The sequence below is a fragment of the Ascidiella aspersa genome, chromosome 7 (assembly GCF_963924565.1).
Source record: "Ascidiella aspersa chromosome 7, kaAscAspe10.2, whole genome shotgun sequence".
NCBI classification, from domain to species: domain Eukaryota; kingdom Metazoa; phylum Chordata; class Ascidiacea; order Phlebobranchia; family Ascidiidae; genus Ascidiella; species Ascidiella aspersa.
In genome coordinates this window covers 1,062,597-1,077,382 of record NC_139453.1, presented here as the reverse complement: position 1 = coordinate 1,077,382, position 14,786 = coordinate 1,062,597, and the positions used below count along the sequence as shown (strand labels likewise).

Below are 14,786 nucleotides of genomic sequence, written 5' to 3'. Positions count from 1 at the left end.
ATAATGTTTATTTACTAGAACACGCAGAAATGTTTAGAAAAATTAAAGGTTAACTCGCGTTAAGCTGAAATATTTGACAAAATGGTTTAAATAAATATCAAAGCTCATACAGAAGTAGGTAGAATTTTGTTAACGTTTACATTAATCTCAAGATAATGACTAAAAGATGTAATTAGTTGGGCGCATAATGGATGTACAGAGCTGTAATATATTCCATCTTTAACCACAACCTCCAGCCATTATACTACAAGGTTTATATTTGTGCGAGTATATTTTCGTGCGTTGCTGAAGAATTCCACAAACAATAAACTTCAAGTGTTTGTTGCCGTTGTCGACTTGCCCAGGGCAGGGGAAGTCCCCGAAGTGCAAATGCACAGCTGTGGCAAGTCGGAGTAGAGCAGCGGGTCAAGCGCGCTGGTGACTGGCAACAAGATGATGGCAGCGGCAGCGTAGACCTGCTGTGACATGCTGACACCTGCCAGCTTGACAAGTGCCAGGACAGTGACAGGTAGCCAGCAGGCGAGGTTGCTTGCCACTAGACGGAATATTCGTCTTTGCATGGCGATCGCTCGAGCTTTGGACTGGCGACCTCCTCGTTCTGTGATAAACAGACAATGTAGGGGTTCTTAAACATAAACTTCTTGGGGGTCCGTGAACAAGTTTTAGGGGTTTTTTAAAGGCCTAAAACGTTAGATCATATTTAAAAAGTAATCAAGTTTTCCGAAAAAAGTTTAACTAAAATAAAACGTTTTATTACTGAATGGATTTTAATCAATTTTACTTACACATTTTTTGATCGAAGTCAGCAAATTTATGAAGTCTATTTGTATTGCGACGTAAATTTATGACGTCAATGTTGAAATGTTTTCGCTTACCGTGTACCACGCGAGGCAACAAAATATTTTCGGGCCTGCTGTAAAAAAGGTTTAAGAACCTCTGTGTTTGTGGTTTGTGGTGGTTTTGCAAACTCTAGCGATGTGTGATGTTTTGTAATTGATCCCAACATCTGATGTTTTAGTCTAAAGCACGATCGTGAGATCCGACCAAATGACGTCAATACTATGCTAAAAACTAATAAAATTCAACATGTTAAGGTTTTTTTCTCCTCCCGTAAATATAAATCTCTTAAGCACGTGGGTCAGAACAGTCACAAACGACGTTACTAGAATTTTTGCAGGTACCGGTAATAAAAACTAAAAGTAATAAAAATTTAGTTTCATATCGGACGAAACGAAAAGATAAACTAAGATTACGTATTTTATGAAAATTTTCACGGTAAAAAAATATTTTACTTTTAGCCTTGGTTTAAAGTGGAAACGTTCAGTTGGTTTGTGAACTTTGACCGAAATGTGGAAATTACCTTTGTATTGGATCTTGGTATCAGGGCAGAGGCACAACACTATCCTTTCTCCATGTTACACACAAAACAACCCCCACACACACACTTCTGTGACAAGCGCATGCGCAACAGATGCGTGCTTGTGTGTGTGCGCGTGCAAATCTAATCAGTTTGGTCTAGTTTTTGTCTTTTAAGACTGCACAGTTTTGACTCAAAAAAGGACCAGTTTTTGCTCTTCATACTTGGATGAGCATTTGTTAGGTGTTGTTTTAAAGGAGCATGTTTCATGGTACTGTTTAAAAATGTTTCCATGCACAAAACACATCAAGGAATTGGAAGACCATATTCAATAAGATATGTAAATCAAAAATTTAAATGAATTTTCTATTAATTATATGGGCCGAAAATTTATTTTCGGGACATATATTGTTTTTGCTCGAATTATATGGGCCGAAAAAAACATGTTTTCTTAATTACTAGTCGAGGTTTTTTAAATATATTAGTTTGTTTTCAATGAGTCACACATAAAAGTGAAAATTAGAGCAAGTCAATTCCAAGTCACGTCCTTGTTATAAAAATTATACAGTAAGCTATTAAAATTAGTAAACTCGTCTGACATACAAAAAATAACGTTAACGCAACATACAGAAGGAAAATTACTTGGGCAACATTAAGATAAATAACCCAATTATATAAAAAAATGCCTATTGAAAACACTGTTTCAACCCGAGTCACAAGAATAAGGTCGATTTGCAAGGATATGTATCACGCTAGTAACGGTTCTCGTCCAATGCTAGCGTGGTACATAACCTTGCAGATCCACATTATGTGAGGTAAGTAACAACTTGCGATACAAGCTAAAACGATATATAGAAGGTTGATAAAATAGAAAAGCAGTAAAGCATGTGCGAAATTTCGTGTGCTGATTTTGGAGGCCTAACTTGTGCTGGCTAAACAAGTTATGACAAATAGCTCGAATTCTTTTATGTTTTTTTTAGCCTTTAGATTTGTGCATTTATATTTTTATCATTAATACATTAGACAAACCACAATATAACCAAATCTTTAAATTGTACCATTCTGAAAAACACGTACTACGGTATGTAGCGGCTACGGTATGTTATGGATTCTACACTAAAAACTAACATTGTATAACCTTTTAGCCGCAGTAGGATTTAGCTCGTTTTAAGGGAATCGTTGCTTAATTCCATAAGATTTACAAAATTCAACATTGTATCTCATGCGGCCCTTTGTAACAAACTTGCCCATTCTGGTTAAAGTGTTTAATTAAGGCATGAAGTGGAATAATTTTCAAATGAATGTAAAATCATTTTTTTCAAGCGTAATATCAGCCTTATATGTCAATTGCAGTCTTTGGAATTTAGAAGATTCAATTTTAAAATAAAAATACAATTTATCAGCGTTGTTCATCCATTATGTCACATTTGGGCGCACAAACGTTTGACGTACACAACAATGTTTGTTTATCACTACACCGCCATGAAAAAATTATTTGCAAGGATTTGCATTTATTTAAACTTTGAATTTTAACTGGAAAAATTAATTACACAAAAACTGCAGAACGTTTCGCTTGCAATGGTAAAACATAATGGGCAGTTGCACCAACATGTTTACTGACGAAACCTGGTGAATATCAGTCCCTGTAATAAACAAGTCCTAACGAAACAGAACCTACCTAACGGTTTGGGTCTGTGTTCTTGTTTTAAAAGGAATAAACCAGTTTGCCGCAATCTTACAAGAGGAACATGCACTAAGTGCACTAAAAGTAACTACAAAGAAAAAACATTTCCCATTTACCCAAAATACACTCTTCAAAAATTGTACATTCTCTAGTACCAGGATTATTATAACGTAAAAGCTTAGCAAAATTTACGTTTTAAGTCCAAAATTGGACAAGATCAATTGTAAGTGTGTAGTAGTAGGCTTCAACTTTAGAACAGTGTGTACAGCTTTTGTGACTTTTCGATAGCCATTATAGGTCAAAAGGAAAACGTTGCGGAGGCTGTCATGCGCTAATACCTGACAAAGAGGCACTGCGATATAGCAGCGAAACAGATTACGCCAAAGCGGTGTATTCCGCTTTAAAACTTAAGAAGCCAGTATGCCAACAATTAATACACACAAAACTTAAACGTCGCTCTTTACATCGGGTGTTATATGCAATTATATGTAGTTTGTTTAATATGTGTTTCCATGAGCGTTTAGATTTCGCAGTATAACGAGTTCTTCGAAATGTACAACGCCACCTTAAAATTGTGTGAGCGATCTAATTTATGTCTGAATAAACAAACACGGAATACAGTAAGGAACAGTCTAATGAATTTTTGACTAATCTTACAGTTTCTGTGAGAAATTATGGTTAAAGGGGCATAAAAATATTTTTTAAGTGGCACAAAAAAAGTTCAGAGATATTATAACGTTGTTAAGTTTTTAAGGAACTGCTGGCTGCTGTTGTCACGCAAACTACCCCTTTTGAATCTACGTCGTAAGTAAAAGCGGGACATTTTCAGCTCATATCTGTTTTTGCTTGCAGAAACAAGTCAAGGAAAAGTTTCGGGGTGTGTATTTGTCTATCAAAGGAGATTTGTTAGGGTGCGGGGTTGATAGGACTGAAACAAATGATTTTTGCTTAGTATTAACAAAAAAAAAAACGATCAAAGAAAATGTATCTCTTGGCCAACTTCCCTTAGCATCTGTGGGTGAAGGCAAGACTTTTTCGTGTCCTTAAGGGAAAGTACAACTTAATCTATACCACAAAACAAAAACAAACAAAAAATGTAAGATATATTATTTCAAGAATTAGCTTGGTAAATTAACCTATTTATAATCACCCAATTAATGCACCACAAATGAAAATAAGCCCTAAAAATTACCACAACCGTTATCTGTTTAACCTGTTTACCGCAACTGTTGTTCTATTTGGTCAGTTTCACAATGACTAAACGAGACGCCAAAGGAACTATAGGCTCCCACCTTCGTTAACATGAGCCAAACACATTATTTCGGAAATACGCAATGCCAGACTCATTATGGCTACTGTTTAACAAAGTACGGATTGCTAAACGCGAAACTAAAGAGCTGACAGTTAACATTTTGAGTTGTTGTTGGTAAAATATTGCTGCGTGAGATAAAGCTGCCAACGTCATAACATTGAACGTTTAATGGTCCCATTCAAACCATACCACAAATGAGATCAAAGTTGCGTTTCCAAAAGTATGTTTCACACCTTTTCGTTGCGATCAAAGCGAAGCCGTGTGGAATTAAATTTTACACCAAACATACGAAACGTTGGGCAAACGATTTTGTTAAATCTAATTGGACCTATTTTCATTTGTAATACAATTCTAGGTCCGCTTCTAATTAACAGATTTATTTTAAAAGGCCTAAAAACTATATGTTTTCACAAAAAAATTCCATTTAATCTTGAATGCATTACAGTACACCGAGACATTTTTCAGTTTGAATTTGGGCCGCGACTGGAAAAATGTTGACACTGTAATAATTTCAGATGCCATTGGATAAATGGCGTTTAGTTTTACGCCCGCTTCGTGGAATCCAAGGTTGCGAATCGATGTGGATCTGTGTTGTTTTTGACTGCCGTGTTAGCGTGACTCGAAGTGTTTTGTTACAGAGCTTATGACGCGTTGGAGCGCAGCGAACGCAGTGGCGAGCGACGAAGCCATCTCATCGAAACTGCCTTTGTTGCCTAATTATAACAACGTAACTGCAAACAAAATTAAATTACATTTCTAGTGTGATATAACCTATTTTGATGAAAATGCTTTATTTCGAAGGCGTCATGCGACTCATCGCGCCATCGGAAATGAAAGTTTTTGCAACTTAAATGATACAAAGGCATCTTTTAGCTTTGCTCGATTGACAACTTGTTGACATCTATGTTATATGGTTTTGTGTGAACACTATTTTCCAATATCGAGAGCTAGATTTTGGGGCAGATGTTGGCCAGCCAGTTTATTGTTGCGATGCTCTTAGTATTAGGCAATCCCCAATGACGTGATATAGGCTCGTTCTTCAGCACAGCACTCATAGTGTTCTGACGGGGCCAAGTCGCATTTGTACATTGCTGAGCTGAAACGCCCTACACCGTTTCTTAACCGGTCATGAAGCTCTAGGTGTGGTGTGGCAAACCACTCAGATACCAAGAGCCGCATTTGTTACTTGGTTAACCGCTAAGAGGTACACCTTACACACATGGAACGAGAAGAATAGCATTTCACCCCATTTCTTACTTACTCCCACAATGTGATCGCAGAAAGCGCGAAAAAAGTGTCTTAATTTCGTTAAATAGACAAATTTTAATTTAGAAGACAACGCGACGAATTGAATGAAAAAATACACATTTCTCGATATATTGTGGTTTATCAATATTATTTCCGCATCTTGTTTGCGTTAAACTTGTTTCAAAAGTGCCACTAAAAATATAATGACCTTTCGGCAAATAGTCTGAGTGGTAACCGACAAAATTCCATAACTTAACCAAACGAAATCCAAACATTTAAAAAAATTGTGCAACATAAACGTAAGAGCCGCACATAACTGGATGAAGAGCCGAATGCGGCTCGCGAGCCACGTGTTGACCACCCCTGGAAGCATAGTGACATTAGATGTAACTTTACAAAATCATCTCTATATAAACCTCTATATATATAATTTATTTATTCACAATTTATTTGTTCATTTCATTGAAACTCACCGAGAAACGCCGGCAGTTAGCAGTTTTGCGAATTTCATTTATTTAAAAGTTCAAAACGTTTCATTCATATACACATTCCTGTAGGAATCAATTCAACTTTGAGACTTTTTTATTAACAAGCCAACCAGTTCGCCTGCTGGTGTAATTCAGTGGGGTTCTTGTGTAGCAGTCAAGCACAGCCGAACGTGAACCTCACTGTGACAAAAAAGAAGCCGATGTTTCGCTTGACTAAAATGTTTGGCGCTCGCTCGACCATAGGATATTCTCCTTTAGAGAAGGCAATGAGGAAGTGTTCTGTGGAAGACAAACTTCGTATTTGTCAGCCATAACTCGCCTGTATGCTGATTTAATTTATGTTAATTGGGTTTCGTACTTTCAACTATGTCAGCATAAATATTTACGATTTGCTAAAAACTCAGTTTAAATCTAGCGAGTGTATTTTGCTGTAGAATTCGTTTTGTTTGTCCTTATTATTTATATTCCAAGTTGGTCTAAACCAGTGATTTAGTTTGTATTCAAACATTATATGTTGTCGTTAATGTCTTGTCAGTTATGCTTTACTATTCGATCATATAGCGTGTTTTAAATGTCTCTTGTGACATCATAAAGCATCTATTATGGTGCAGTAAGTGTTATCAGCGAATCGTTCGCATTAGTTAAAAAGTTTATTGCAAAAGTTGTTGTATTAAGACTGCACTATAGTGTACTGTAAGAAACATTAAATTGCAAAAGTTAGAACGTTGTGACAATAACTATGTAAACGATAAGAAAGTTCTTCCACTTTCAGTTTAAAAGAATCGTTTGCACTTTTTTATTTTTGAAAATTTCCACCTGCACGTGGATCATTTTCATCCGCATATTCATCCGCACGAGCTTAGTCTTCCGCATTCCATTTTGTTTCACAAGTGCGTATACCACCCCACGGGTTAAAATGAACTGCGCTGAGACATAAAAGGCAGGTTTAGTCATTGGCGAAAAACAAATGGTAGAACGAAAATCGCAGACAGTGTGCAGATGTCTTTGTCAAATGTTATTTTGTTAGAGTTAGTGCTGATTGGAGAGCACAAACAGATAGTTAATATTAACCCTGGATCAGAGGCGTAGCCAGGTATTTTGCGCCCGGGGAAAACTATTAAATATGAGCCCTCATCCATGTTTAACCACATTTTCTATTACATTAACACAAGGTTGTCTAACTCAACGTGTTAATTTTTTAACATAATATACCTTACTTCATAGAAAAAACAATTCAAATTTCATTTAAACAATTGTATTTAAGGAAGAAGCAGTCTCATTTTTGTATTTGTAAGCCTCATTTTGGCACCCCTATAACTTGGCGCCCGGTTGTATACCTGCCCAACCGGCCCCGTAGCTACGCCTCTGCCTTGGGTTGTAGTGCGGCAGTCAACCACAAGCCGACCTGTTCAGTTAACGCTATAATTAAATGGGCGAGGTTATGTGTTACCGTAAATCAGCCAGGCGTTATTTAGATGAAACCATGCTTAAATGAGGTTGTTGTGCAGCAGTCGAGCACAGGCCAACTTGTACTTTACTGTAACAAAAATAATGGCATATTTTGTATGGGCTTGTCGAGGGATATATTTTCTCTCGCTCGACCCTCATGATATTTTGTTTTCACCAGCAAAGAATGAAATGAGGAAATGTTCTGTGAAAGACAAGCTTCATATTTGCCAACCCTAACCCGCCTGTATATTGATTGAGTTGTAGTTAAATTTAGTTCCGTAACTTCAGCTAAGACATACATTTACGATTTTGTGTAAACTCGATTTAAATATACCGAATATAGGAGACGTGGATGCAAAAGTTTTTTTTGGGACAATGTGTGCAAAAATGTTAATGCGAAAATCTGCAAAAAATGTGAAAATGTGAGCACGTTTTGAGATAACTGTTTTCCTCTTACTCTTCATCCTTAACTCTAACTCTTCTCCACTAGAAACGGTACTCATATCGGAATTACAATGATCGCCAAAATTGCTGAAAGGTCGTCTTCAATTTTTTCCCATTTAAAGCATTTTTTTTAATAATAATTTAAGCTAAACAAATGTTTAAATTAGAATTCTGAAATTCAAATGAATAGTCAAATGCAGAATAAACCAGTATCGTAGTAACTTAAGTCAATGACCTGATTTAAGTGCACTTAAGTCACTGCTTTCAAATGGCTGGACTTGACTTAAGTCTTTTGGGCAATCGACTGTTATATGCAATTATGAAAATTGTCCATTATGATTTTAAAAGCCTTTAGATTTGTGTATTTTTATTCATTAATGCACTAGGCAAACCACAATATAATCAATTCTTTGAAATGTAACACGTCTCTCTAAAAACACGAACTGCGGTATGTAGCGGCTACGGTATGTTATGGATTGTAGCCTACACTAAAAGCTAAAATTGTATAACCTTGTAGCCCTAGTAGGATTCCATAAGATTTACAAAATCCAACATTGTATCTCATGCGGCCCTTTGTAACAAACTTGCCCATTCTGGTTAGAATGTTTAATTAAGGCAATGAGTAGAAAATGATTTTTAAATGTAAAATCATTTTTTCAAATGTAATATCAGCCTAATAAGTCAATTGCAGTCTTGCAATTTTAGGAAAATTAATTTTTGAAATAAAAATGCAATTTATCAGCGTCGTTCATCCATTATGTCACAGTTGGGCGCACAAGCGTATGACGTGTAGATCGCAGCTGCAGTCTGGGTGAGTAATTATATGGGCCGAAAATTTATTTTCGGGACATATCTTGTTTTTGCCGTTATTTATATGGGCCGAAAATTTATTTTCGGGACATATCTTGTTTTTGCCGTTATTATATGGGCCGAAAATTTATTTTCGGGACATATCTTGTTTTTGCCGTTATTCTTTTTTGGTTTCCTATGGTTTCCTATGGTTTCCTATGGTTTCCTATGGTTTCCTATGGTTTCCTATGGTTTCCTATGGTTTCCTATGGTATGTTTCAGACCGATTTTTGTCGGAAGCTTTATAAAAAAAGTAGACATCGTAGAACCTTCAAATTTTCAGACATGGCGTACAGTGGTATGTAGGTGCTTTGTAAAAGTTTATGAGGCTGCACCCCCAGGGGCCTTTGCTTGGGGGGTAAAAACCTGAAATATTGCGTTTTAGCACTTTGTAGCTAACGACTGCCATCTAGCAGCAGAAAAACTTTCATACAGAATTCGTTCATATTCGCTTGCTTTGTCCAGCTTGTGAAGTGACGAAGCGACTCACCGCCTGCTGCGCTTTATTGTCCCGCGCGTAAGACTTTCATTGTGCGAAGTGGCACGTCCTTTTCCAATATTCTCCAAATCGTATTTCATCGTATTGTCGCGGTAATACACAAAGAGGTAAGGCCGTGAATAAAGTTTCACCCACCGTACAATTAACGGAAGGAATCATTGCGAGTAGAGATGTTCAAAGCAGAATATCGGCGACTCATTTATAATGCTTGCTTTCAATGGGGCGTTAGTTTTTTTTCGGGCGACCAATTACTTCGCGATAATCTTCGCCTAATAATTAAGTGTCAATAGGGTGTATTTACCGCCGCAAGTTTAAATGCGAAATCTTAAGGCAGTCTACGCCTCTCTGTTAGCACCTGTCGTGCATCTTGCTCCAACCAGCATACTACCAACATCAGGCCTAAACATCTTGCAAAACTTTCGATTTAATAGTTTGCGTATTGAGAACATAATAGTGTTTTTCATATTGTTTAAAACTACAGATTTAAAGCCTGTTTTAACAGTGATTGCTCGGCCCAAGCCATGGTAAAAAATTACCGAGTAAAAGTTTGCAAAAGTATAGCAAACCATAGGCGTTAAACCATTTTTAGTCTTTAAGAGAATAATAATATTTGCTTTTCAAACACGTAAGCTGGTCAAAATTTAATAAAATGACTATACGCATTATCTACGTAAATTCTATTTATCAAATATATGTTTCGATCATTCCCCAAATTCTACGCCATATTTGAACCCCTTTCGCATCAAAGGCATAAGTTAAGTGGGGAAGTTTTCGGCCCATATCTGTTTTTGCTTGCAGAAACAAGTTAAGGAAAATAAAAAACAAAATATATAATATAAAGTACACAATACAAAATATTAAAAAAAAAATAAAAAAATAAAATAAAAAAAATAAAAATAAAGTAAAAATTGAAAATAAACACTAAGCCCTGAAAATATACCCCCTGACAAAATATACAACAACCGCACCCCCGTCTAGTTATATGGGCCGAAAATTTATTTTCGGGACATATCTTGTTTTTGCCGTTATTATATGGGCCGAAAATTTATTTTCGGGACATATCTTGTTTTTGCTGTTATTATATGGGCCGAAAATTTATTTTCGGGACATATCTTGTTTTTGCCGTTATTATATGGGCCGAAAATTTATTTTCGGGACATATCTTGTTTTTGCCGTTATTATATGGGCCGAAAATTTATTTTCGGGACATATATTGTTTTTGCCGCTATTTATATGGGCCGAAAATTTATTTTCGGGACATATATTGTTTTTGCCGCTATTCTTTTTTGGTTTCCTATGGTATGTTTCAGACCGAGTTTTGTCCGAAGCTTTATAGAAAAAGTAGACATCGTAGAACCTTCAAATTTTCAGACATGGCGTAGAGTGGTATGTAGGTGCTTTGTAAAAGTTTATGAGGCTGCACTCCCAGGGGCCTTTGCTTGGGGGGTAAAAACCTGAAATATTGCGTTTTAGCACTTTGTAGCTAACGACAGCCATCTAGCAGCAGAAAAACTTTCATACAGAATTCGTTCATATTCGCTTGCTTTGTCCAGCTCGCGTCGCGACGAGGCGGCTGCTGGCATCCCTGCTGCGCCCTATTGTCCCGCGCGTGCAACATTTGTGTTGGAAATGGCTTGCCTAGTAAAACTATGCACATGCGACTTGCCTTTCATAAAGAGGCCTCTCTAAGTAAAAAAACCTATTGCTCTTACAACACAAAATATTTTACCACCGCAAATTTAAATGCGAATCCTACAGGCAGTGTACACATCTCTGTTAGCACATGTTGTAATTGTTGCACCATTCAAACATATCAACACCAGGTCTAAGCAAATATAATTATACAAGAGCCGCAACAACAAAAAGCTTAAGTTTAACGCATTCTTAACGACGACGTTACAAAGCTACGTCATAACATGGCGTCATAAATAAATAAATCTTGCGTTTATTGGATTTAAATTGGCAAAACTTTCAATATAAAACGTGGCTTATTAGGCACATAAACGTGTTTGCATATTGCTCAAAACTACAGATTTAAACTCTGTTTCAACAGTGATTGCTCAGACCAAGGCATGGTAAAAATTTACGCAGTAAAAGTTGGAAAAAGTATAGCAAACCATAGACGTTAAATCATTTAGAGAGAATGAAAATATTGACTTTTTAAACATGCTAGCTGACCAAAATGTGATAACATGGCCGTAAGCATTATCTACGTAAATTTTTATTGATCAAATGTATGTTTCGATCATTTGCAAAAATCTACGCCATTTTTGAACCCCCTTCGCTTCAAAGCCATAAGTTATTATATTATTATACACAACTTATAATTGTGTGTAGATATGTTGGATTGGAGTAACATACAGAACAGGTGCAAATAGCAAACATTCTCCAAATACGATGTTTCCAATATTCTCCAAATCGTATTTCATCGTATTGTCGCGGTAATACACAAAGAGGTAAGGCCGTGAATAAAGTTTCACCCACCGTACAATTAACGGAGGGAAGCATTTCGAGTAGGGATGTTCAAGGCAGAATATCGGCGACACATTTATAATGCTTGCTTTAAATGCGGCGTCAGCATTTTTTGGGGCGACCAATTACTTCGCGATAAGCTTCGCCTAATAATTAAGTGTCAATAGGGTGTATTTACCGCCGCAAGTTTAAATGCGAAATCTTAAGGCAGTGTACGCCTCTCTGTTAGCACCTGTTGTGCATCTTGTTCCAACCAGCATACCGACATCAGGCCTAAACTTATCTAGCAAAACTTTCGATTTAATAGTTTGCGTATTAGGCACGTAATAGTGTTTTTCATATTGTTTGAAACGACAGATTTAAAGCCTGTTTTAACAGTGATTGCTCGGACCAAGCTATGGTAAAAAATTACCTAGTGAAAGTTTGCAAAAGTATAGCAAACCATAGGCGTTAAACCATTTTTAGTCTTTAAGAGAATGATAATATTTGATTTTCAAACACGTAAGCTGGTCAAAATTTAATAAAATAGCCATATGCATTATCTAAGTAAATTCTATTTATCAAATATATGTTTCGATCATTCCCCAAGTTCTACGCCATATTTGAACCCCTTTCGCATCAAAGGCGCCGCAAATTTAAATGCGAAATCTGGTGGCAACTCTAATCCAACATATCAACACCAGGCCTACACAACTTAAAATTGTGTGTTGATATGTTGGATTGGAGTAACATACTATACAGGTGCAAATAGCAAATATTCTCCAAATACGATTTTTCCAATATTCTCCAAATCGTATTTTATCGTATTGTTGCGGTAATACACAAAGAGGTAAGGCCGTGAATAAAGTTTCACCCACCGTACAATTAACGGAGGGTAGCATTGCGAGTAGAGATGTTCAAAGCAGAATATCGGCGACTCATTTATAATGCTTGCTTTAAATGCGGCGTCAGCATTTTTTGGGGCGACCAATTACTTTGCGATAAGCTTCGCCTAATAATCAAGTGTCAATAGGGTGTATTTACCGCCGCAAATTTAAATGCGAAATCTTAAGGCAGTCTACGCCTCTCTGTTAGCACCTGTTGTGCATGTTGCTCCAACCAACATACCAATATCAGGCCTAAACAACTAGCAAAACTTTCGATTTAATAGTTTGCGTATTAGGCACATAATAGTGTGTTTCATATTGTTTAAAACTACAGATTTAAAGTCTGTTTTAACAGTGATTGCTCGGACCAAGCCATGGTAAAAATTTACCGAGTAAAAGTTTGCAAAAGTATTGCAAACCATAGGCGTTAAACCATTTTAAGTCTTGAGGAGAATGATAATATTTGGTTTTCAAACACGTAAGCTCTGGCCAAAATGTAATAAAATGGACATGTACATTATCTACGCAAATTCTATTTATCAAATATATGTTTCGATCATTCCCCAAATACTACGCCATATTTGAACCCCTTTCGCATCAAAGTGGGGAAGTTTTCGGCCCATATCTGTTTTTGCTTGCAGAAACAAGTTAAGGAAAATGAAAAACAAAATATGAAATATATAATATAAAATACACAATACAAAATACAAAATATTAAAAAATAAAGTGTAAAATAAAAAAAATATTAAATAAAAAAAAAAAATAAAAAAATAAAAATAAAAAACACACAAAAAAATAAAAAATAAAAATTAAAAAATGAATATGAAAAAAAAAATTGAAAAAAAAAAAATAAATCAATAAAATCAATTTCAAAAAAAAATTAAAACTAAATAAAAATAAACACTAAGCCCTGACAATATACCCCCTGACAAAATATACAACAACCGCACCCCCGTCTAGTTCTTTTTTGGTTTCCTATGGTTTCCTATGGTTTGTTTCAGACCGACTTTTGTCCGAAGCTTTATAGAAAAAGTAGACATCGTAGAACCTTCAAATTTTCAGACATGGCGTAGAGTGGTATGTAGGTGCTTTGTAAAAGTTTATGAGGCTGCACTCCCAGGGGCCTTTGCTTGGGGGGTAAAAACCTGAAATATTGCGTTTTAGCACTTTGTAGCTAACGACAGCCATCTAGCAGCAGAAAAACTTTCATACAGAATTCGTTCATATTCGCTTGCTTTGTCCAGCTCGCGTCGCGACGAGGCGGCTGCTGGCATCCCTGCTGCGCCCTATTGTCCCGCGCGTGCAACATTTGTGTTGGAAGTGGCTTGCCTAGTAAAACTATGCACATGCGACTTGCCTTTCATAAAGAGGCCTATCTAAGTAAAAAAACCTATTGCTCTTACAACACAAAATATTTTACCACCGCAAATTTAAATGCGAATCCTACAGGCAGTGTACACATCTCTGTTAGCACATGTTGTAATTGTTGCACCATTCAAACATATCAACACCAGGTCTAAGCAAATATAATTATACAAGGGCCGCAACAACAAAAAGCTTAAGTTTAACGCATTCTTAACGACGACGTTACAAAGCTACGTCATAACATGGCGTCATAAATAAATAAATCTTGCGTTTATTGGATTTAAATTGGCAAAACTTTCAATATAAAACGTGGCTTATTAGGCACATAAACGTGTTTGCATATTGCTCAAAACTACAGATTTAAACTCTGTTTCAACAGTGATTGCTCAGACCAAGGCATGGTAAAAATTTACACAGTAAAAGTTGAAAAAAGTATAGCAAACCATAGACGTTAAATCATTTAGAGAGAATGAAAATATTGACTTTTTAAACATGCTAGCTGACCAAAATGTAATAACATGGCCGTAAGCATTATCTACGTAAATTTTTATTGATCAAATGTATGTTTCGATCATTTGCCAAAATCTACGCCATATTTGAACCCCCTTCGCTTCAAAGCCATAATTTATTATATTATTATACACAACTTATAATTGTGTGTAGATATGTTGGATTGGAGTAACATACAGAACAGGTGCAAATAGCAAATATTCTCCAAATACGATGTTTCCAATATTCTCCAAATCGTATTTC

General features: G+C 36.2%; 1 pseudogene; it reads right to left on the bottom strand.

Annotated features, from left to right (window-relative positions):
• Positions 1–311: 311 nt before the first annotated feature.
• LOC146137186 (uncharacterized) overlaps positions 312–14,786 on the bottom strand; it is a 49,518-nt pseudogene continuing 35,043 nt past the window's right edge.